At 32.4% G+C, this 25,994-nt stretch overlaps 1 protein-coding gene across 2 annotated transcripts in view; it reads right to left on the bottom strand.

Moving 5' to 3' along the window:
- LOC128206974 (melanocortin receptor 4-like) overlaps positions 1-25,994 on the bottom strand; it is a 73,781-nt gene that overhangs the window by 21,873 nt on the left and 25,914 nt on the right. Inside the window, exon 1 of one of the 2 annotated variants that reach the window (XM_052909737.1) lies at positions 7,539-7,671. The exons of the other annotated variant lie outside the window; for it this stretch is intronic. The gene's annotated coding sequence lies outside the window, so the exon portion shown is untranslated. Of the gene's footprint in view, positions 1-7,538; positions 7,672-25,994 lie in introns of those variants that run through there. 2 annotated transcript variants of the gene reach the window in all.

The following is a 25,994-nucleotide window of genomic DNA, read 5'->3' as shown; positions in this document are numbered from 1 at the left end:
TAATTTGCAAAGATGGATCAAAGATGGATCAATGAACATTCTGAGTAAGTGTTCGTTTTATCAAGAATAATTCGTAACTTGCAATTTTTTTAATCATTTTAATCAATTTAGTGTTTTTGTCCAAATGATGCATATAATGCTAATTAATTGAGCAGAATTATGCAAATCAGCATTATTCATGGAGTTGAATAATGATAATAATAACTTGAACATTATAAACGTTTTGTAATTCGATAAAAGAATAACGTTAGTGGAACATTGATATTTGAGCAGAAACTTGAGGTCCCAGGCCAGTTATCTAATATCCTATTACCAATTTTGTTTTGACGCACATGACCAGAACTAACAAACACACAATATGTAAATCAATAAGTGTTAGACTTACCATCTTTTGTTTAGGTATATGTTTAAAACGATAAATTTCAAAAAATGGACATTATAAACTGATCAAATGATCAACAGTTCAGCTTCATTTATACCAAAATAAATATCTCGTGAGACGGTTTAATGTGTGTTGCCCTAAAGCGTTTTGTCTCTTTTTGGATGCTTGTTTCGCCTCATTCATAGGACCCTTAAACATGTTATTTGAAAATGTTAGGTTGCCGGACTTAATCGTGCAGTTCCAATAGTTTATGTATTGTTAGCAAGTATGGGAACTACACGGACAATCAAGCATGGTATATTAGGCACCCTGTTATCAGATCGGTTTTCATGCAAGTTACAAAATGAAAACAATTATCTTCATTTAACCTTCATGCATGATTTGTGAAACAAACATCTTAACATTACTCTATCAATAAAATGATACTTTGCATTCGTTGAAAGCGTATTAATTTGTCAGTTATCTTTTTTGTGGCAAAAACGCGTGTATTATTCAAATTATTATGTTTATTAAAAAGAAAGGTGTTTTCGCTTTCAGCTTAAACATGTGTGGTTATCATTATCAATATCTGGAATAGTTATTTAATATAACGAAAAAAGGCTTATATCTTATATCTAATAGGCGTAATTGTTTCTTTGAGAATTTGCTTTAACAGACTTCATCTTTGTCCCATTGTGCAACACAAAATCTGATATTATTTTTCTTAATTGTTTCGTCCTCCAGGAATCATTTGTTCCGATTATCACTTAAACGGTCAATTAATGGCGTCTCGAGTCTGGACATATATTTTCATAAAAAGATTGTATCTCGTTATTTTAAAAGGATTATTTTCCGGATGTTATCGCGAAACAATAACTCCCAAGTATTGAGGCTTAAATAATGATTTGGACCATTTCTTTGTTTTGATAACATACTGTGAAGTTAGAAGTTTGAGATAAGTTCTTGATTGCTTACCCGTGACTAATGTTTATTTAGTGAGTTGATGTCATAGTAATGCTACGTTAGCACATTATTATTATTACAATCTTGGTAAGAGTGTTAAATCAAGACGATTTTCCCAAAAGAATCAGAGATATGTTGTCAAATTGTTAAGAAATGTAATATAATGCTCATTATTTTCAAAGTGCATTGTTTCAAAATATATTTTCTTGTTTTTCGGTGTCTTTGGTTCTGTAATACATTATATACCGATACTCCCAGTGCTAGGGAGCGTAGACGTCCTGCTGTCATTGAACAGTTTTCCTAAACCGAGACTGCTGGGTTATTATTTCCCGATGCTTTCTTAACAAAAAGGAAGCGGAATGCTAATTATTTTAACGTTATTTATCACTTGGAGTCTTGCGATGCAATTTTCAATAGGAATCAGAAAAGGCCAAAGAGGAACTGTTAGACATGAAAGTGCGGTCGATGAGAGACAACCTTTTATTATACGGTATATCTGAATGTGCCCCTGAGAATAATGAGAACTGTGATCAGCTCATCAAGGACCTTATAAAGTTAAAGTTACAGCTTGAAACAGACAGTATGATTTTCGACCTTGCGCATCGACTCGGGGCAAAGGCGGCTTATAAGACTCATTCCATTGTGGTTAAATTCCACAACTATAACTCAAGAGAGGCCGTTAGATTGCAATTCCTCGAACCGGCCATCAAAGATACACTGAAAAAATCCGGCTATGGCATCAGAGTTTAATTTCCACAGGAGTGCCATGACGCTCGGAAGGCATTATATCACATCGTGAAGGACGTCGAAGAACATGCAAACACCGCCCATATCACCTGAAATAACCTCTATATAAATAGAAATTTAACAACAACGTTTGTAAACCGCAAACTCTGTGACCCTAAAAACATTAGTGCATAGGACAGTCAATATAATTAAGAATTAAGACTAAAATCAAGGAACATCAATGGTCTTTTAAAAGAAAAAATAAATACTGACTTTTAAGACATTGTTAATAAGTATGATGCTATATTTTTATCAGAAATGTGGATTTCTAAACATACTTGTTTAAATCTAAATATTAATGATTATTTATGTGAGCATTCAAATGAAAATAAGTCGTACAACACAAAGAAAGGCCGTTTTAGCGGTGGCCTATCAATTTATTATCACAAATCATTAAGCAAATACTTTGAAATTGCTGAGAAAACCCAACATGATATGTCCAAAATGTTGTAATCTACGAAAACAATTATTTACACTATACTTTTGTCATTGGCCAACAAAGTTATTGTTCTAAACACGTATATGAGTAGACCTGGTATGACGTCTATGAACAGTTTGCAAAAACAGTAACAATATAGTAGTGTGCACGGTTTCCGCATGATGTATGCAGACCTGTCTGCCTTCCTTGAAAAAAACAACAAGTCTAAGATGTTTTTCAAATAGACCACATATTTGCCTTTGATGAGTTTGTATGCGAATTCTATGTAAATAAAAGGAAACCTTTTGCAAATTACGTAAATTTTATGGTCTAAGGAGACATTTACTATTTACCGTAATATGAATTTACAAAGGCCAATCATTTGCATTTGGAATAATAAAATGGACAATTGGAGTAAATGCAGTCATTTAGCATTACCTTATGTTTGACTTCAAAGGCTACCACCGTATCGCTGCAAGCCTTATTGTTTTATACACGTAAAAGAATAGACCTGGTATTGCATCTACGAAAGGCTTGAAAAAGGTATTATGATTGAGAAGTGTTCACGGTTTCTGTAGGATGTACGTACAACTGTTTGCCTGTTTAAAGCACAAAACTAGATTTGTCTTTTTAAGCACGTATTCAGAGCCTACAACTAAGTGAATGGACTATATGAAAAAAAAACCACATTGCTAAGGTATTTTTCTTCTCAAAATGACAAACAAAACGAAACGTGATATTCTTTTCCTGGTTAAAATAAATATTGAAAACGGTGCCCAAAACTCAAGAACACCTACTTAGAAAAGTAAAAACAAAACCAAACTTCTTGCATTTACTACGAAAAATCTTTTTTCTGGATCAAAAAAATGATAAATATGTTGCTTGATTTTTACAATGTCAGGAGTTTGTGTTCCAAATGAATACTAGAACTCCGCGAGTCGGATGTGTCGCCTGACGAATTATTCACTGTCGACATTATAGCTGTTAGATTGGCATTTTATTCATTTATAGACAATGATGTTGCCATTTAACTTTCAAAGTAGGTGGCATTTGAACCCTTAATCAGATATACCTACGGAATAAGTTTCAGGTTGAAACCTCCTATAGTTTACGAGATATGCCACGGACAAAACTTAAGCAAGAAAATTAACAAAGGGTAATAACTCTAAAAATATGGCAGCAAGAGTAACGGTTCTTGTGCACTGCACTTGCCCTCAATGAGATCTATCTAGCTATGAAGTTTCAAGTTGATACCTCTTATATTCTTCAAGATATGCCCCGGACAAAACTTTAAGCATGAAAATTAACAAAGGGCAATAACTTTAAAACTAAGAAAGCAAGAGTTACTGTTATTGTGCACTGAACTTGCCCTCAATGAGATCTGTCTAGCTATGAAGTTTCAAGTTGATACCTCTTATATTCTTCAAGATATGCCCCGGACAAAACTTTAAGCATGAAAATTAACAAAAGGCAATAACTTTAAAACTAAGAAAGCAAGAGTTACTGTTATTGTGCACTGTACTTGCCCTAAATGAGATATATCTAGCTATGAAGTTTCAAGTTGATACCTCTTATATTCTTCAAGATATGCCCCGGACAAAACTTTAAGCATGAAAATTAACAAAGGGCAATAACTTTAAAACTAAGAAAGCAAGAGTTACTGTTATTGTGCACTGCACTTGCCCTCAATGAGATCTGTCTAGCTATGAAGTTTCAAGTTGATACCTCTTATATTCTTCAAGATATGCCCCGGACAAAACTTTAAGCATGAAAAATAACAAAGGGCAATAATTTTAAAACTAAGAAAGCAAGAGTTACTGTTATTGTGCACTGCACTTGCCCTCCATGAGATCTATCTACTTATGAAGTTTCAAGTTGATACCTCTCATATTCTACAAGATATGCCCCGGACAAAACTTTAAGCATGAAAAATAACAAAGGGCAAAACTCTAAAAATATGGAAGCAAGAGTAACAGTTCTTATGCACTGCACTAGCCCTCAATTAGATCTATGTACATATGAAGTTTCAAGTTGATACCACTAATAGTTTAGGAGATATACCCCGGACAAGCGAAAATGGGACGCGGACGCCGCCGCCGCCGCCGCCGCCGCCACCGCCGCCGCCGCCGCCACCGACGCCGCCGACAAAAGTAACCCCTATATGTCGTCTTTTCAGGCGACACAATAAATGACACTGATTGCAACTTATTCCCTACGGCTACTGAGTCTTCTTAAACGCATCGAAGCACGCCTATTGTTTGTAACTCATTCTCCCACGAGGAATATTAAGGTGGCGTATTATATTTGGGAACCAAATCTTTGAGGGGTAAAATTATTATTCATTTATAACGGTTATCACATATTGACTTTTGTGTCAAAGCCGATAGCAATTCGTTTGGTATAAATTCAGTACTTTTTAATACCTTCAAATGCAATTCTATAAAAATGAGTGACCTTTTGTTTTGAATAGCTAATCATCCAATTTAAGAATAAGAGTGAATGAAGCACTTTCAGAACATGTATGTATTGAGTTGACAAAAGGTAACCTAAGTATGGTTATTTATTAATGAAAAAGATAAAAGTAAATTGAGCAGCAAATGCTCTTTTTAATATTAAATCATCATCAAAAGTACGAATAAGAATAACAATAACGATTTAAAAAGGTGACAGAAAAGCAGACAAGCGTGTCGATGGGTAAAATGTAAAAGGTTCTAAGGGATATTAAATAAAGAAGAAAATAGAACCTTTTCTCTTTCACCTCTCGGTGTGTTCTACTATAGAAAACCTATGACGTTTTGATGGATATTAAGGCAAATTCACAAATAAATTCGTATGCATTCAATACCTTAACCAATGTGACTGAGAAATACACAATTTACACAAATACACAATAAACAATGCACCAAAATGCGCAGTAATAAGGACATTTATAACACAGGCAATCATGAAATAACACTTCCAATATAACTTGCTTTACAGATCGAATCGCAAAAAGTCATTTGACAATATGTTAATACGAAACCCCCCAAAAAGGAAGTGACGCCCACAAACGAAATGACTCGAAGGGGATTAAATCTCGCATGAACATGGAATTTGAGTCAAGCAGAAATAGGTATAAATATAGTTTATACTGTTTTAAATGAAACTCAGTCACGGATACTTTAATAGAAATAAATAGAAACTAAACTTGTCCCTGTTGTTTTCATTGTATTATTGACTGCAATGAAAACAGCGGCATCCATTGTGAAGCATATTGTTTGAAGGTTAAATATATCACTCATTTATTTAAAAGGCTTCACACGATGCAAACAGTGACAATTTTAATAATTAACCAAAAAAAAACACTTTCATCTGTGAAGTTTTGGTCGTCACAAAATAAAATAAAATTATGTAGAATGAAAAGTACGGGCTTTATAACAAATTCGTCAAAAAGACGGCTTGATATTTATTCTGTATGTTTCTGAAAGCCGTTTATTACCTCAGTCTAAATTGCATGTGGTATGATCGTATAATGTTTTTCAAGATTAAACGTGGCATGGAATAGTTTGTTTTAAACGTTGGTAGTAACAAGAGGAAACTTTTGTTATCCTTTGGTACTCAGATACATTAAATACAAGCTCTATGAAGAGTGCCAAGTAAAAAGCAGGAACTAATTTATGATACAATGGGGAGGGTTTTTAGAGAGCTGCTTAATTATTTTAGACCCAATGCAATACAGTTTTGAGGTATTTGACAATGCATTTAACTTACTAAATCTTCGGAATAAAAATTACAATGGAAATTATTAACATTGAACTATCCTACTTGTATGTTTGAGTAATAAACGAACACCCCATCAATGAATAACAAAATAATTCGTTAGCCAACAGACAGCAAAAAGTGTGTTAAGTTGTTATTCATATCAACCAACACATATTACAAAATATTTTGTATGCACTAGGATGAAGGACTCGTACAGTAGTATTGAATTAGGATACTTGTATAAAAAGAATGCCAGAACTGAGACAAACATCTACAAAAAAGTAAGTACCCCACATAATGCATTGTCGATGAAAATAAAAAGGCTAAAAGACAAGAAGGAACAGTATACAGACTTTAAAGGAGAAGAATCAAGAATTACACTTTTTATCAACATGCCATCCTTAAAATCATGAACTATTTCAAACTTTATTGAATGTTAAACACATCATGAACAAAGCGAGATCATGATAAGTATATCATCAGCATCAAATTTAATCGAAAGTAAAAGGCTAGCATGAATTTCGAAAACAAAATATCATGAAAAATCAAAATTTGAATCAAAGGATAAGCGCATATAAAGTTAGAAATAGTCGTCGTCCGCGATGTAATGTATGCTAGTATATAGAGAAGGAACAGAAATTATATTCAACAATGGCAAAACAATCAAAATCAAAGTTAATATCACCTGTGACTCACAAACTATGATCCAAACAAGAATATGCAACGGCTTACAGAAAAGTATAAAGGAGAAACAACTACATTACATAATCAACATATATGTCATCTTTGATTACGACAAATACCAATATCAACACATTGAACTGCAGCGAACATAAACCAAAACTTCAAATATTCCCAAATTACAAACAATGACGGAAACAAAAAGTGAGTGAAAATATCCATTTTCAACTTAACTACATAAGAATAAGATATAACCCAATGAAATAATGACCTTACAATAACGCTGACGCCAATTGACGTCGTTACCATGCTCCCTGATCAATTAAAATCAGACCGAATGAGTCAATTATTTATGGCTATACTTTGTTATGTTTAACATAATAATTGTTAAAAAAAGAAATAAAACGTTTAAATCGGCCTGACATTAATCATCTTTTTAAAAAACAACAACAGCAAACAATTATATATATATTCATAAAAATAGATTGACAGATACTCCATGTTGCTGCTTTTTAATATATATTAAATTGCGAAAGTAATCCCAACGTTCTTTTAAAAACATACATAAAATAAACATAACATACTTACAGTTTTGAGAATAATATCATTTCCACACATCACGCAATGTTCCTTCCACATGTAATATATACTTATGTGTAACTTGCATACCAATTTAACAAAATGAGAACTTGAAAACTAAACTTGATTTTCATGAGTTCAGCGGCGCGACTGAATCTGAATCTTTGAGAGAAACCGGAGCAGAAGTGAACGTTTCCACCATTACATATTGGATCATATCGAATTGTTCTGACTGGATGCGCTATTAACAATATGTTGTTAATCAGTTTTATAATTAAGCGATATAGATATATCAATACTTTTCTTGCATCCATAAGTGATACTATCGAATATGTATTCCTTTGGCGAAATATTTGCAATATGCATATTCAGTTTAACAGTTGAACAAAAACTATATTATTTAAGTATAATTTATAGATTATATTGTTTAATCAGCACTATAGTGGGCTGTATGCAACTTTACTTGAAGAACATAATTATTTTACTTTGAGTGGATTTATTAAATGACAATATTGAATTATAACATATTTTTGAATGGTTTGCAGTATGTAGTAAATATATGTATACTTACATATCTATTGTTACATGCATATGTATATTAAATTCTGAAATTATTTCAATTTTTTTTAATTTAATTATCTAGTTTTGTCTGCATGGTGCCCTATATGTATTTAACAATTTTGTCTTTCCGTATGCTATGTAAATTATGTGACGATGAGTTTTATTCCATCGCCTATTGTGTACTCATTTTATATTGAATGTCTTCATACATTGAAAAACATATAACATCATTTTAAAATATTTTGCGTTCTTCCCCACATATGCATCGTGAACATTTTACTAATGTTTGAACATACATTTTGTCATTTATGGCATTCCAACTTGACATTGATGTCAGGTCCTCAAACATAATAACTGGAAACTAAAACTGTTGAAAATGTTAAGTAACCTATTTTTGTGGAGTTTTGTCGGGGTTTAGGTAAGTGACGATGCAGAGATCTTTTATTTTAATCATGTAAAAACTGTTTTATATTGTGGATGGTGTTTGTTTTTAGCATCTTATTTTTACAATTCCAAATGATATGTTGTTCTATAGTTACACTATAACGTATATATAAACTTGTTTTTGTACTATACGAAATAACTTTTTTGTCACATGCTAAATGATGCTCGGCTACTAGTTTAAACACCCTCCATGATGTCGCTAATTATAACAATGATCGATCCAAGCCGATACCTATAATTTATTAACATACAACCTTTTTGCACTGGTGTTCTATTGATCTGAGTGCTTTGTGATTCGTTTTGGTGACGTCTATTGATCGACCGTATGCTTTTTAAGAGTTTCTGAAAAGATGGGTACAATTGTGTTGTTTACACTTACATTACAGCTCAAACGATAGCTGAGTTCTTAATTATTTCACTGACCTTTAGGCCAGCATATATATATGACGATATTTCGATAGTGGTATAATGAGTTTTCTCTTCTAGCGTTATGTTTCACTTCATGTTTCGTTAGATTCTCAATGTTCTGAATAACTTTGCCTCTAAACTGTATATTGGTTAAAATCTAGGCTACAGGGCTTATCCTCGTAGATTCCATTCTTATTAACCAGGTTTACAACCAAATATTCGCTATAAAAATGCGGATATACCTTTCTGTTTAATGGTGTTAAAATGTTGATTTCCGCTCAAATAATAAAAAAATTGTTTTACGTAGAGTGTTAAATCGTGGTATGTAGCAAGTTGATGTGGCTAGTTAGCGTTCGTTGGCAGACTTAAGGTCAAGGTAGAGGTAAATAAAAATAACATATAATCACCTCAGCACGCCGTGTGAACGTAATGACTGGCATGCATACCAGAGTATGTTGCGCAGGTAAGCCACATCGAATAAACACAGGCTGTATGACAGGAAGTACATAAAGAGTTGGCTGCATATTCCTTTCGAGATGGGACGGACATCATATGTTTTGGGTTCGTTGCCTTAATTCTGCCTTTTAGAGAGGTATCCTTGTACATCCTGAGAACATCTCTAGCATTTGCAAACACAATACCATAAATGAGAGACAATTTGGAATTGGTAAGTCTAAGCTGGCGATCAAAGAAAATTATGAGTCCCCACAAATCAGTAGCTTTATACTCCTTCTTTTGGACCCTTAACAGAAACTCACGATTTGAAGAATCCAGAACTTTAGGTGAGAGCAGTTTAATTTTTGCTTCTCTGAGTTTGTAAAAAGAAAATTCTCTGAACTTACAAGAAATAGTTTTGTTTTCTTTTGATATTAATATTAATTGTCTCTGCCAGAAAGTTATTTACTTCAACAGACCTAAACTGACAGTCTCCAGCTATATTGCGTTTATTTTTACTGCAGAGTATGCTGAGTATTTGCAAATTTGTCACACTACTTATTAACTACCATGTATTTGCTGAGTGTTAATTAGCTTTAAAACACGACTGTCATTCGTCCGTTCATTCATTCATTTAAATAAGAAACAATACATGTCGAAACGGTGCATAACCGAACAAAATAACCAAACTGAACACTGGTATTTTAAGTAGTTGTTGTGTGCTTTTAAAAAAATGGAAAAATTATAAAATATTATAATTACAAGTAAGATAGACTGATACTGTTATCTGCATGTAATATCTGAAAATATTAACGATCTGATTCTCTTTAAATACCAAAAAATAAGCAAATATCACCAAAGAAATCCATAATTCTTTTAAATGAAATCCAAATCATACTGACAAAAATGGATATTTAATTTCTTAAAACTGCTTCAAAACGAATGATGTCAGCGATGATTGAAATATTATGGACTGATTTCCTCAAATAGATCGAATATTATACGAATAGGTCGATGATTTATAACGACGAGTAGATCAAGATTTTGACACACAAGTAACTGATTCCCGGCTTAATTAAAATCGAAAAATCATTGTGACGTATTGACATAAAACAAACATAACAATATGGCTGTCATTACGTAAATGTGCTGTCCTTTAAAGGAAAAACAAAAACACGGACGGAAATAACTGCTTCAAGTTGCTTGTCATAATCCAAAATTTACCCTTTGCAAAAATTCAAACACCGAAGGTATCAGATGTACATTTTTAATTTGATCGTGGTAGTGGCTTTAAGGTAAATGCATGTTGATCGAATGGAATATTGGTAAGATGCGAATAGGTGATTATTACTGATTACTTACATGTCAATTTAATGACAGAACAATTTGTATAGAAAAGGTTATTGCAGTATGCATTTTGTTGTTTATTGCAACCTAAATCGGACATGAACTTGTCTTTTTGCAATTTTTTGAAGCCATAGAAGCCTTTTTCAAAAATATGTGTCAGTATATTTCGTATGTATTCTTTTATACACATAACTCTTTGAAAGGATTCAAGAATCAACTGGTATCAGTTCTATAATCATAGGCGGTAATGAAAAACAATAATAGGTATCAGAATGTGCTTTCAAGTGGCATCTGTAGGAGTTAAAACAGGGTCTTTGTTTATATTTGGCTACTGGACGTGTCCCCTTGACAATATATAGAAAAAATGACTGCTCTTACTGACTATAAAGGACTAGACACAAACATTTATTAAAACCGAATTTATATTCCTAGATATATGCGCAACTCATTACAATATGAAATTGGCAATATCTAACAGGCTAATCATTTGGTCTTCCGACGAAATTAAGTATTTTACTTGTCTTAAATCAAACCCTTGCTCAGCGCTTAATGCGGCATTTTGTTCCATTTTTTGCGTCAGTGTAATTCATGGTTTATCATAAATGTATCTCTATAGCCGTTTCCTTGATTTGTTGACAAAGTAGAAGTTTCAGTTGTTTGTACGTGGTGATTATTTTGTTTGTTTTATAATTGCATGGCCAAATAGGTGGAAAAAAGAGGGTCATATCAAAGTGAATTGTTTCAAAAGATAACGCAATTAAACATAATATTTGTTTAATGTTCTATTTGATTCATTGCAAAGACAACTTTAAAGCTATAGAACATAGTCGGAAATTCAGACACACCTTATGTATATGATATATCCCTTAAATAAACTGTCTTTCGGCAATTGCGTTTATCAATCGATGAACGCAACATCTTCGGATATGTTTGGATCGCAATTCATCGCATAACAATATACATGACACTATTGATATTGTTATTGTTTGTATTGGGTCAGCAGGTCCCGTAAAATATAAATCAACATTTAAGAAAGTGTTAATTTATTATATTTTAAATGTAATTTTGCCATACGTGTTTCAATTTTACTTTTAAAAGTGATTTTAAGTGATTTCCGCGTTATTGTGACGTCATTAAAAAATGTTTCCGGTTACTGTCGGGTCGTTATATTTACAGAATGGGTTAGAAAGGATTACTGAAAGGTTTTCTGAAATGAAATGAAGTATTTTTTTAACATTTTTTAATGAAATAATGAACTATTGGTGTACATATAAGGAATTAATTTTGGGGTTGATGTCAGTATCGGGGATATGAACCCAATTAGGCTGGTCAAAGTACCCGTTGATTCTTTCGGACTCCACACGCGTGGAGTCTTTCGGACTCCACACACTTTGACCAGCCCAATTGCGTTCATACCCCGAAAAATGACATCAACCCCGCAATTCATTCCTTAAATACATGTCGCTAATAATGCTCCAATTCAATGGTGTGATATATTTAATTGGGGAACATTTTTTTTAATATAGTTATCCTGTTTAACTGTTCTATTGACGTAATTATTAACAATTTGGAACACAAATATCGGAATGAACAATATGTCGTTTGTGTCTATGATATTGAATTAGCACGAATGATGCATAGTAGGTTTCCCTTTAATCCAAAATAATTGGACAGATTCTCTCTTTTGTGAGAGTTTTCTTGAATTTACACAAGCCATATAAAGTCATAATAAAATAATAACAAAAAATCAATTCATTAAATTCCTTTAATATCTTTCTCAAACTTTACATTTGTTTATTTAACCAGATCATTTTTTTCAATGAAATGAATTTGTTTTATTACTAGGCTTTGGCGGTAATCGTTGCATGTAACAGTTCATATCGATAATCTTTTCGAAAGGGGGAAATCCTTTTCCCGAGATAGAAGTATCGGTTCGATTGAAACAAAAGGAAGTGTGTGCAACTCTTTCATTTGCCCTTGCTTAATAATAAGCTCAATTGACAATGAACTTGGAAGTGTGTGAAGAACAAACGGGTTTTGTTCAATTGTTATTTTACCTAATCAACAATCCGTATGGTCTGAACATTTTGTTTGTATGTTAAATTTGCCCATTTGTTAGTTGTTTGTGCAGAAGTAGTAAGTAAATCCTCCCAGCCACAACAAATGTGTGATTCGCATTGTAGCATGTACTGTACGAATAATTTTGTTAAAAATATTGCAGCCAACAGTGGTAGAAGGATCATTTGTAAGTTAAAATCTGAAAAATATGGCAATCTGAGGAAAAATGTAAATTTCCTGTTTCTTTGCTCAACACTACAAATAATAGTAGTGTTTGTACAGACTCAGTGTTAATATTAACCAATAACAGAACAGCTATAAGGGTTTAACATTTTTAAACATGGTTTTGTTTCAATAGAATTGTGAATGACGTTTTCTTTTGTAAGTTTTCGGTTTTCTCATAATGACAATTTCCTTATATAAGTGACATAAACTATGTTCTTGAGGTTTCAGTGCCTATGTTTAAATGCATTTTATTTTAATGATAACAATGATATTAATCCTTTTCTTTAAACCTGTTTAAATTGTTGTCACCAAATCTTTACAATACTATGTTTCATATTTATGTTTGGTGTATTCACTGAACTAATATGCTTCATTTTGTTTGTGCTTTGTCATTTTGTTGCGATGTGTAAAATCGCAAATGTTTTTTGCTGTTGTCGTCGTTGTTGTTGTTCTTTTTAATTTCCTTTTGTCTCCATGTAAACCCAATTTTCCTGACACTGACAAAAAAACTACATCTGTTTGGTTTCGTTTCTGAAGTGAAATAAAATAACAAAACTAGCAACTCTAATAGTTAAAGCTGTCGTGATACTTGAAGTTTGTTAAGAATAAATATATGTTCATGCAGGCCCGCGTAATTCAATAGAATATTATATTAAGAGTAGTGTCTTTTTATTATGCAAAGATCAGATATAATATTCTCTTACATGTTCTGAAAACAAATTACCTTTGCCACAAGTCATAACCGCATATGTATCTATTTATATGTAGTATTATACAGACAGTCTGCAACGCAATAAATGTTTTGAGGGGAAATGAGTACATATTATATTTCTTCTTTGGGGATTCAACTTCATTCATACCATTCATACATTCATTTTAGGCGGATGAGTGAAAACATGTGTACTTAGTGTCTCTATAATATATATGAAATTTAAAATTGGAATCGTCGAACATTTGACAAATTCCTGTAGTTTCCATTGTACTATTGATAGCAAACGCTTTAATCGGTGACGGAGTAGGTGGTGTATCATTTTATAGTACATTTGAATAATTTAAAAAATAAATAAAGTGATGCTGTTTTCATTTCAGATAATAATTATAATGATTTCAAAAGCAATAACATCTTAACACTAATGACTAGGAAAAAAACTAGAGAATGAAAGTAACCACAGTCATTGTTCTTCACAATCGACAAGACTAATTTCAAATACTTGTTCGTTAAACAGGAAAGACATGGATACAGGCGAGAGAAAAGTAATACAAAACTGTCGATATGTTTCATCTAAATCCTTTACATATTGCAATGCGTTTCGCAAACATATAGACATTTGCTTGAGCATGAGTTATTAGGTTATTTGTGTATATTCTATTTATCAAGAAAAAAACAAAGAAACAGAAACTGTCCAAAGTAGCATCGCTTATGTTTGATAAAAAGTACACGTTTCCAACATAAATTCTAACACAATACGATAATATACAATCAGCGTCTTTCACCAATCTATGTACTATATTAAATTGAGGTGCTGCAACTTGTTGTTAGTTTCACGGTGATGATGCATAGCGGATCCTTCCGTCCACATGTTTTTATTAACTGGTTCTATCCGGCACCGATGCGGATTCTATACGTACAAATTGCAATAAAGTTGAGTACATCTCAGCAAGTTTTTGCATGTTTACTGTTATCTTTTTGGGTATAGGAAAATATCTTTATTTTAAAGAATGACCATATTATTCGTGACTATAAATTCATTGGTAATGAAGGGATCTTGTTTCCGATCGTGTCAAATTAACCATACAAATGAAGAAATTTCACTTGAAAAACGTAAGCGACCGGCAGAAACGGTTTTTTTTTATATCTATTTTGAAATATCACTTATTTTACCATACTATATAAACGCGCATAGCAGTTTTATTATAAGAATCATGCTTCAAGTTATTCAAAAATCTTTGTTTAATCGTGTTTTTCGGACTTAATGTCGTTTTAACACGGCAACCGATCCTAGTCATTGTGGTCAACGTATTCTATTGGTATTGACACTTTACATGTTATTGTTTTGGAGTCTATCACTAGTAATAGATGCTCGAGGATATAATGTATTTTTATGGGTATACTCTCGAATGCTCGACTGAACTAATGGTTGGGCCTTAAGCAGACCAAAAAGAAAAATCTGTCTTTAAGGTAACGGTCTCAAACATAAAACAAGGGTCGTGACAATGTTTGTATTGATTTTTTTTGCTCATAATTTCTTTAAAAGTACATGGTTTGCAGAACATTTATTTATCATATACTACAAGACACTCCTTGTATCGGAGTTGGGATGCTAGGTTATCAGGTTGCCTTAAACACATAAACAATTATTTGGTCTGTCTGATGCTGAAGTGTGTTTAAGGCATTTGTTTAAATTCAAAGCTCATTTTTGTCTCAAACACGGTATGAGTTCTATATTCATATACATGGTCACTGTAAGTAAATAATATGCATTTTCCTGATATAGGAAACAGTCATAAAAAGAAAGATAAATTAAAACTATGCAAAATGAAAGTAATCAGTTAAAGGGCTTAATTGCACATAGGGGTGAATTATTTTAGTTTACTGATTACGGCCCAGGGAGTATTGCAATACAAAAAGTGCCCATGCCTCGTGAATGCATTTATATTTGCCAGTGCACATGCACGAGCTTCTAAATAATTCACTTTAATAAACCAATTAATGATTAAACGAATAGTAATCAAAACTTATCAAAAATGTGTTTCTTTTCAGGACTTCATCTGTGCTCCAAAAATAACGGCCTTGTTGCACCAATCGACCATCGAAACCAAACAATAAATATTCATTTGTTTAGGAAATGATTATAATCGTGACATGCAACATCTAAGATTTCGAGCATTTAGTCATTATAGTTCACGTTAAATTGTATATGCAAATAATACTCATTTTACTATATATAGTAACTTTTTACTATGGAAATTCGTTCCCGCAATAATGAATATCGTTTCCAACCGTGAGATTACCGCGGCACGTCAGGGCGATTAAGACATAATTGCCCGTGGAAGACAAGCACGTGCACCATGACGTCATGTTCACGAAAATAAAAATGACTGACGATTTTCCATGGATAAGTAATAATATCTGTCATGTGTGTCCGACCCGAGGGTACCAATCGTAACAACTCAGTCATCTTGCCGAGCGTGACCAAGGGTCGGATTTTTCTATCCGGAACGGACACACATGAAGGACATTTTTTTCTAGCATACCTTGAATAACATTGTTTGTGAAAAATACATAGAAAAAAAACGTTTTTGTAAATTTCAACAAAAAGCGTGCCATGATGTTAACTGACGTCATGACACGCAGTATTTTTTATTTACTGCATACGTCAAGCAGTTCCTTCAGTATAACGTCTTTTAAGGGTTATTTTGTATTGATTTGAAGGTATAGTTTTCTAAAGTTAATGTTTATGGAACTTATCATTTTTAATCTCATAATTATGGTTACATAAAGTGAATACTAAAATAAATAAAAACTATAACGTCACAGTGCGTGACTCAGGGGGGGGAGGGTGCCAGATGGAATTTTCCAGCACGGCTGTATTCACCGGAAATGCCTATATGGTGTGCTTGAAATGACTATCCGGTGGGCTAGAATGTAGTAGATAACTTCACATGACTTTGTAACTTTCATTTTAGAATTAGGGAATTAGGTTTTGCTACATATTTATTCATACACGACGATGTAATCCCGTATCTCGAGAGTAACAAGTAGTAAGTATATTTTGTTGTTCATGTAATTTACCATTGTCCATTACCGCCGCCGATATTTTAACATATAAACCTTTATTATTTTGCATAAGGCAGGATAAATATTTCGTTTTTGGTTTAGTGCAGCCCTTTCCTCAGAAATTTGCACCGACCCTAAAATTGACTAAAGAAACCGTATCGGTGCCGGATAGAACCCGCATATGAAGAATGTGGACGGAAAGAGCCGCTATGCATCATCACCGTGAGTTTTAAGTTTACATATATTACTAGAACGATTGTGAAGAAAGTTGTATAAACTAATTTCTTAAGTCACTAACAACTGCACGATGTTTCGCGAGATAGTAGTCTAGTATTTTTCGGGAAATCAAGATTCCCCGGACGCCTTTGTGAGAAGAGAGTTCGCTAACAGGACAATATTCGACAAAAAAACAGTAAACAATTCTATTTTTACAGAAAGAAATGTGTAATCTGATTTTGAAAGTAGTTAAATATATTGAGGTATACTTTTTGTTTATCTGTTTCATTTTCTGCATTGAACAAAATCCAACATTTATCTTCGTTCCATATTTCCTGATAGTTTGATATTGTCTCACATGTTTTGTATATTACAACGATTGTAAAACAAATATAACAATGACATGTCAGTAAAGCATACTGTTATGATAATACACTGACGACTGTAGGGACAAAGCAAGAAGTCAAATATTAAAGGATAAACTCTGTTGAACACAACCTGAACGAGAAATACTCAACGTGAACACACGCATTAACATGGCATGATAAGTCTTTATAAAGACACACAGCTTGTAGTTGGCTTTCAAAATGATTTTACTTAAGTTGTAAAGAGTACATGCATGACAGAAGTTTATATCAACCAACGGAATCCGTGTATACCCAAATTTCGGATCGCAATTGAGACGGTTTATCTTTGAACTAGTCTAGGGTATTAACCTTTCTATTCAGGTATAAGAACGTATCGTCATATACGGGGGTGGTAGTCTGTATAAAAAAAACAATTTTCAAGGGCATATTGGAGTTTTAATTTTGTTTAATATTCCAATGAAATTAAATTTTAATGATTACAAGTGTTACGCTCACAAAAGAAAGGAACGGAAGAGAAACCAGAAACAAACTGTAAACAACAACAAAATTCATTTAATAATAGTTTAATATTTATTTATTTTTTAAATTGTCGATATCTAGGATAAAGATAAATGTTCGAAATAAAAAGCCATAAACTATCTTAACTGATTCAGGTTTTTTTTAATATCAACGTAATTAAATCCAAATGAGATAATAAACCAACTATGAACACTATTTACATCTTACAGAACTTTCAGAAGTATTTACAATTTATTAAAATGAAATACTGACTGGTGAAACTTTTATTAAACAAATACCCTCCTCTTTAAACATCAGATAAGTTCTTATACATCAAATAAGAATGTTCAATAACATAATACAGAAGTCTACACGAACTTTCTCTCAAATTCTATAAAAGATCTGGTTTATTCTAAAAGATAGAATAAATCTAAAATTATAAAACCTTGTAAACAAATCCTGATTAATGCATTGAAACTATCATAGGGAAAAACTAGTTTAGTAAATTTAGGTCACCTAACAATGAAAGTAGAGAACTAAGCAATGACGTACTAAATCAAAACAAAAACAACATATTCTTGTAACACTAGCATGACCTTGAAATTATTTCATTGTTAATTCGTAATACCTTTTTCGAAATAAATATTTTTAAGCTCGGTCGACAAATGTGTATTATTATCTTAAAGTGGCATACACAATTATCTGCAACATGTTATGTATATTTGTGAAACCAAAAAAGTATAATTACTCTATATTTAGCAAAAAATGGTAGTGGGTTCCTATTTTTTAATATAAATTACGCATGTATCATTCATCTAAGGTCAACAGCGATCGTGTGTGTTTTTCACATCCAAAATGATTATTTGTATTCTGGTTATTTTTATCAATGTCTACACTATTTATATCACATTAAGAACATTAGAAATGAGAAAGGCTTGTTTCATGATAAATAGTTTTTTTCAAAAAATATGCTTAAACAGACCCGTATCAATTTAAATCTTTGTCCCATGTGATATTAAATTTTGACGATGTAGTTATTTATTTCTATATCAGATAATCATGTAAAAAAACTGCATATTGAGCTTGGTAGTTGAGTTGAAAGTGTTGTACTTTATGATTTCAAAGGGAGGATAATTGTTTCAAAATGTTGTCCAACATCGATAACTGAATATATTGAATCAAGAAACAGTCTGCATCTTTGGAAGAACGATTAGGGAAATGCATTGCTTCAAAATCAGATGACTAAGAATGAATATTGATATTAATACCTAAATTATTCCGGGAACTAAGGCTTACTTACTGAATTCAGATCTTAACTATGAAACATCGCCACATTTTTCATCATCCGTACACTTTACATGACCAATGTAAATTCAAGTTTTTTTTTTCCGAAAGCATCCATGTAAAACTGGCAGAAATACAAAGGATCGTGACATTTCAATACAATTTTTAAACTAACACCATTAAAATGTTTGTCAGCAAAAGGCACCAAACAAAGGTTCTTTGATGTTATGTGACATCCATGATGAGAATACACAAAGATTGTGCTCAGCTTTTAAAATGAGGTCACAATGTACTAATCTTATATAAAGTTTTTTTCTTTACATGTTTACTTAAATTGTTTGCTTGATTGTAGAAACATGTCTTGATCTTTATATATTGAGCATGGATTGAAATGTATTGTTTAATTCCTTGTATCCGATTAGATGTTTTCCCAAAATGTGGCATGGACTCCTTTTTACCTTCTCTCAAAGCACGGTTTATTCCAAGAATAACTGTCATAAATGTCGGTTGTCATTGTCACGAATTAATTGTTCCTAACAAAGTGGAATGACATTAATAGCTCTTTATTCCTAAGGAATTCCCTGCGTCTTTGTTTTGAACGCATTGAATCACGCCAACTTATTTTTATTTTTTATCGTAGAGGACAATTTCTATGCCGTACTTGATGGATGGCACGTTCGCACAAAGATCTCGATGGGTCACAGAACGTCAAAAAAGTGTGCTATCATAAACTCTAATATTCAATAAATAAGTTTTTTTAAGATTATGTTTGATGGTATCAGAGTATTCGAAAGTTCAACCAATTACATGAAAATTCAGTTGCAACATTTAAGATATCGAGATATATTTTACTAATGCGTAATTTTACGGATATGTATAGAGTTGTATATTGTTGACATTGTTTAGGGTTGATAATTGCCCAAGTAAGAATAATAATTGCCCAATGGATTAAGCAAAGTTGATAATTTGTGAAACATCAAATTGGTGGAAAATAACATTAAATAACCGTTCCATTTACGATCGACTAACAGGAATTAAAACAGCAAACCTGTTTTCGTCTTTTCCAATTGAACCGTATAATAAACGCCAATACACTACATTCGTCCAATATTTCTTCTTAACATCGATTGACTATGACCTTCGTTTCAATATATGAGCAATGCTTTGGTCGATCAAACCTAGGAACAAAAAGATATGTTTGAATACCCCTAGACAATTAGCTAGAATAATTCAAGTTTGCGACTACAAGTTAAAAAAAAATAACACATCATAGGTACTGCTTAACCGTCACTAAATTTCTAACTTATTTCGCTTTTTTTCATAAATAGTTAAGTTTAAATGCCTTTAAAAGTTCTGCTTATGTCAAGCTTTTCATATTCGTCAGTAATTGCAATTGTCTAACGTTGGTGGTGTAGGTGCTTATCTTCGTCGGCCAATTATGCATTGATCGCATACACGTACCGTAAAAACCAAGGGTCGAAACTATAATCATTTTGGCGTGTACTAAACTGTTACTATAATTGTAAGGACGAATCAACTTAAATCTCCCTGATGGTACAATCTGTTCAAATCTGAGGATCTTTACCTATACGATTAATAAATGTAGATGTTGTAATATATAAAATAGCATGCAATGAAATGCTGTTTTGAACTAAACGCAGTTGAACATGTAGTAATGAAATAACACTTTACATCACGAATCATGAAAATGTAATGTAACAAACAGCATCGAAGAGACTCAAATAAAAAGCAAGCGAGATTAAACACAAAATGATTATGAGTAGCCCTTAACTGCAGACACTAACCAAACAACTCTTTGAGTTTAAGTCGAAGCCCGAATATGAAATAAGAAAGAAACAACAAAAAACAAACATAAAAAACACCTACCAACACGTACAAAGCCGCACTCAGTAGCGACACTTACATAAGAATGAATACAAATACAATCGAAACCAACTAGGATTTACCATAAGTGTCATTGGTGAAAGAATTCCTCGACCACTGAGTCAGACCCATACTCTTTTTGATTAGCAATATTTTCAAATATGACAAAAATAATAGCAAAACACAAATAATCCGGAAAAAAGCGAATATCTACTAGGTTCCAATTGTAAGCCCAACAAAAACAACAAATGTTATGTTGTTTATAGTTTGTATATTCATTCTCCGGTTTATTGCTCATGTTTTGTTAAATGCACTTTTTAATAACAAAACAAAGTGTGACAATTTTTAGGAGTGTTATAGCTAAGATACTGGTGGCTTGGAACCTTCAAAAAATGTTGTTATCAGCTCTAAAAGTGTCTTTGAAGTTCACACAGCAATTCATTAAAAAAGTTAAATTATCCATTAAAGAATATAAGTCAATAAGGTAAAACGGTTTTAATATTGACTGTCTTACTACTACAAGCAGGTTGCTTTTACTTTATCGTTTCTTACCTGCGCCTTCGGTATAAATAAGGACACTAACTATAACGTAAGTGTTTAAGATGCAAAAACGTGAAACGAAAATGGTCCAAAAACATTAGCGAGTCCCTTTAATGAATCTTTAATATGGAACAAAGCTTCAGTCGGTGATAAACTTCGCCGACAGTGTTCCAAGTACCATTAATGCCAATATACAATGTGTGTGAATAAAAATATTCTTTGCAGATAATGTATATCATCTTGCAAAAACATGTATGATATATGTGTAACATCTGTATAAGAGTATTTATATTATGTGAGAAACCTTATAAATTGTTTGAGTTAATGTTTGTTTATAAAATTTCTAAAACCAACTCATAATTACTCATTAATTGGAGACATATTTAAAGAGCTTTTAAAGAGCACACTCGGATTGCTCCTTGATTTTCGAACTTTGACAGCTGTCGATTATTGCTCTGCGTTGTAGTATACATTGAGTACTGAATTAATCTCAACGCGAGATAGCAGGGCTAAAGGTTTAACAGAAAGAAACCAAAACATTAATAATTAAGATATGTCTGACTATTTCAGTCATAATTTTAAGCAGTTCGCCGAGGCAAACAGTTGATTGAATAACATAACGTCAGTATAATAGTTTTCAATGAATTTTCCTTCCTGGAGATTTGCTCTATTATCTGCCTGTGTTTGTGTTTGACCGTAGTGGTGGCGCAGCCCGTAACAATATCGTTTACCATATACTACCCCACGAGCTCTATCGATAGTTCAGTTGTAGTGTCTATCCGCGACCGCGTCATTCATAAGAAACGTTAACCCAAGACATTTGTCTAGCATGTCGTATCTTTACACGGAGCACGTTAAAAAATAAATTCGAATGATTCTAGGGTTCTGCACCTCGATATCCATGTAGCATTGTGTCATTTTTCGACAGTGCCTCTGATAACATCAGACTTCCTCACTTATGTATTAGAAAAACTTAAAGTCATAATGACACAGCAATAATACAGTCAAGGGGCTTGGGCAAAAAAAAGAAACAAATATTACTTGATTGAGACGATGCTCAAAGACATTTTATCAATAAGATTGGTCTATACTGTTGTGTCTGTAGACACGTCCGAATAGTCAAAAATTCGAATTTACGATATTGAAACAATTTTCTATTAATTCAAAAGTCGAACGTTAAGTTCGGGACTACAACATGATAAAAAAAAAAATCGAATGTGTTATAGTTTTTTTGGAAAGAACTGTAAGAACTCCGAACCATATTCATTGTTATTGCATGCAAAACGTTCACGTGTTCTGACAATGTTAAAATCCATTTTGTGTTTATTTCCGGAGTAAATGATTCAGAATGTCACTAAAAGTGCTTATGTGCAATAACCGCAGTGAATGAACAGACTCAATCGAACGAGTTTGTGAAAGCACTTCTTGTTTTGGTACGTAATCTGACCGATTAATGCCATACGTTGAAGCTATAAACAAGATTACTGTTTCGAAGAACGATTCGGAAAATACAGTGCTACGAAACATACTGTGAAGAGTGGTATTTGATAACAGCACCAGCATGATACCCATAAATTCATGTTGACATAATGAATTTTCACTGAATTTCTATGCAAGATCACAATATTTCTTTCTCCTAATGCTTACATTTTTTATGATAAGTGTAAACTCTTTTATGTTCTCCAAAACGATCAAAGAGAATTTGTTCACTGATTAAGAAATAAAAGTAATTTCACTTTTATTTCAATATTATTTTCAAACAAGCACGATCGTTAAAATTATATTTCAGCTAAAGTTCATACCATCGACAATTCAAAACCGCTGTGGTTTGCCCTAATATAAAGACAAATACAAAGTCTCTAAAAAACTGACAAATTGCGCTTTTAACTTTTTTTTTCAAGATAACATTAAATAACATTAAGATGAAGAGATCGATCAATGTCAATTATGAAAGAGTTTATTACGAATATTTCGAACGATGGCAATCTTAATGACTTAGCAGTTTCGAATAATTGGTTTTGTGCAAATGTTGCATATAAAATGCTGATTGCAAGATCACAATTATGCAAATTATCATTATTCGTGAAGTAAGGTACAAACAAACCTGAACGATATTAAGGATTTGATCCGGTAAAGCACACAATTAGAAAAACATTGAAATTTGGGATTGCAATGATTAAAGTGACTATCCTAGATCTAATTTTGTTCTGTCGTCGTATATTGAACAAAACCTACAAACATACGATAGGTAAACCAATAAATGTTAGGCATACCGCCCACAAAAATACTAACAAAACGGATGGTGTTCAAATAGATGACCAAAATAAACTACTTAACAGTGCAGCTTCTTCTAAACGAATACAATTGTCCAGAAACACTATTGAAAATTTATGGTGTGTTGTATTGATGCGTTTTGTCTCTTTTCTGATGTTTGGTTGCCATTGATCTTACTGCCTATAAAACTGTTAAGCTTATTGATGGAAGGTTAGACGGTCAGACTTAATCTAACAGTTTCTATGGTTTGTTAAATGATAGCGTATTGAGCAACTACACAGCAAATCGTATACCAACTGCAATTCGTATTAACAGCACTGAACTAAACACTGTAAAGAACAAATGAAAAAACAAAATCTTATATTAATAGGAATTTTTTAAATAACTAAATGTTATATCATTGTCTTGTAATAGATATGTTGTTACATGTGCATATATTTTGTGTTCATTAACTGGTTTATGAGGATCACATAATATGTTAAACCGTGCGTTAGGTTCGCTGACAGTATTCTTCTCATCATTACTCTCAACGAAAAGCAAACCAAGGTTACACTGTTTACGTCCGACAGTTTCACTGCTTAAGAATGTCATTTTTCAAAAAACAAAAAATATATTTGAAAATCTGAAGAGTTGAATTTCTAAACTAGACAACTGTTTGTATATTTTGTTATTTTTCTTTTTACATACAATACAAAGAATCAAATAGTACTGCACTAATCAATGAAAACATTTCGTACATATCGATGTTATAAAATATGTTCAAAGACCTCATCCTGGTAGATCTGATCAAGTTCATATCGTAATCCATGCAAGCTACCGCTCATCCAAGTTTCGATCTGTAATGTGCTGTTTGCATTTATTGCTGTTAACTAACGTAATTCAAAGGACAGGCCAATCCTAATTGACTGTTATGTTTCTGTGAATACTCAATTTTAACAAGACTTTTGAAATGTTTTCATATATCCAGAATGAAATGGTCGACTAAACATAGTTGAATTATCAAGATTAAATCATGTGCCAAAGCAAATTGTTCAGTAAGCTAAGCTGGTGTTGCAATATAAACCAAGGTTTAGGGTTTTTTCGCTTTCGATGGGATCCATTTTTGAAATGTCATCCGATAAAGAATTCTGACAAACGTTGATTCTTTCCACATAGTCATTGTTTTGGAGAACATTTTTGTAAATCAGTTGCCAAAAATGTATGAATTGTGCAAATCTTTAATGATACCTGTATGATAAACTGTTATAACTTGTTCACTGTACATTTATGCAAAATCGCCATTATTTGTTTTTCTTATCACGTGTACAGAATTCATGACTAGTGGAAACTCATGACATTTCGCCGAAAGGGTCGTGGAGGAATGTTTAAACTGTTACGAAACAAAACAGAATATTATTTTTAAAAACGTTTTTAAACTAACAACGATAAAAATGTAATTTGGTGAATAAACAATGGCATTTCAAAGCTTCTGGAATTATCTAAAGGATAAGTATTTTATGTCCCCAAATTATGCAAAATTACCAGGTATTTAATAAATAAATTGCGCCTTAAACAATTTTCCCAAAGACAATTAATTAATTTGCAAAGATGGATCAATCTTAACTCTGATGGAGTTTTCATTTTATTATGCGTATGATGTGTTATTTTGATTTTAGATTCAAGACTAACTGGTTTATTGCGATCACTTAAGATGTCTTAGTTGTTTTTCAAAACAGAATACCGCTTAAGTCGATGGTAGGACTCGCTGACAAAGTTCTACTTACCATTAAACAGGTTTATCAATGGACAGAATTTTTCAACCCGAGATACTGATTTTACTTCGTATGATTGTGCTTCCAACGTGATAACTTGAGTCATTCTACAAAAACCGCCACTTTATATTTTTAGAGATCTTAAAATTTATATTCGTCACTGAACTAGCCGAAAATTATCAACAGTCCAATTTAATCATACATTCGGACAAAGGAATTTAATAGTCAACATTAATGCATGCGATATATATGCTATAATACGGAATCGTTTTATCCGATTACGAAGGACTGTACACGACAACACTTACGAGTGCAACAAACATCAACACAAAAGACAAAGTACACGAGTACAACTTACACCAAAACAAACCAAAAAACACACGCAATTGCAACT

Source organism: Mya arenaria, chromosome 10 (assembly GCF_026914265.1).
Source record: "Mya arenaria isolate MELC-2E11 chromosome 10, ASM2691426v1".
NCBI classification, from domain to species: Eukaryota; Metazoa; Mollusca; class Bivalvia; order Myida; family Myidae; genus Mya; species Mya arenaria.
This window is presented reverse-complemented; position numbering and strand designations above follow the sequence as displayed.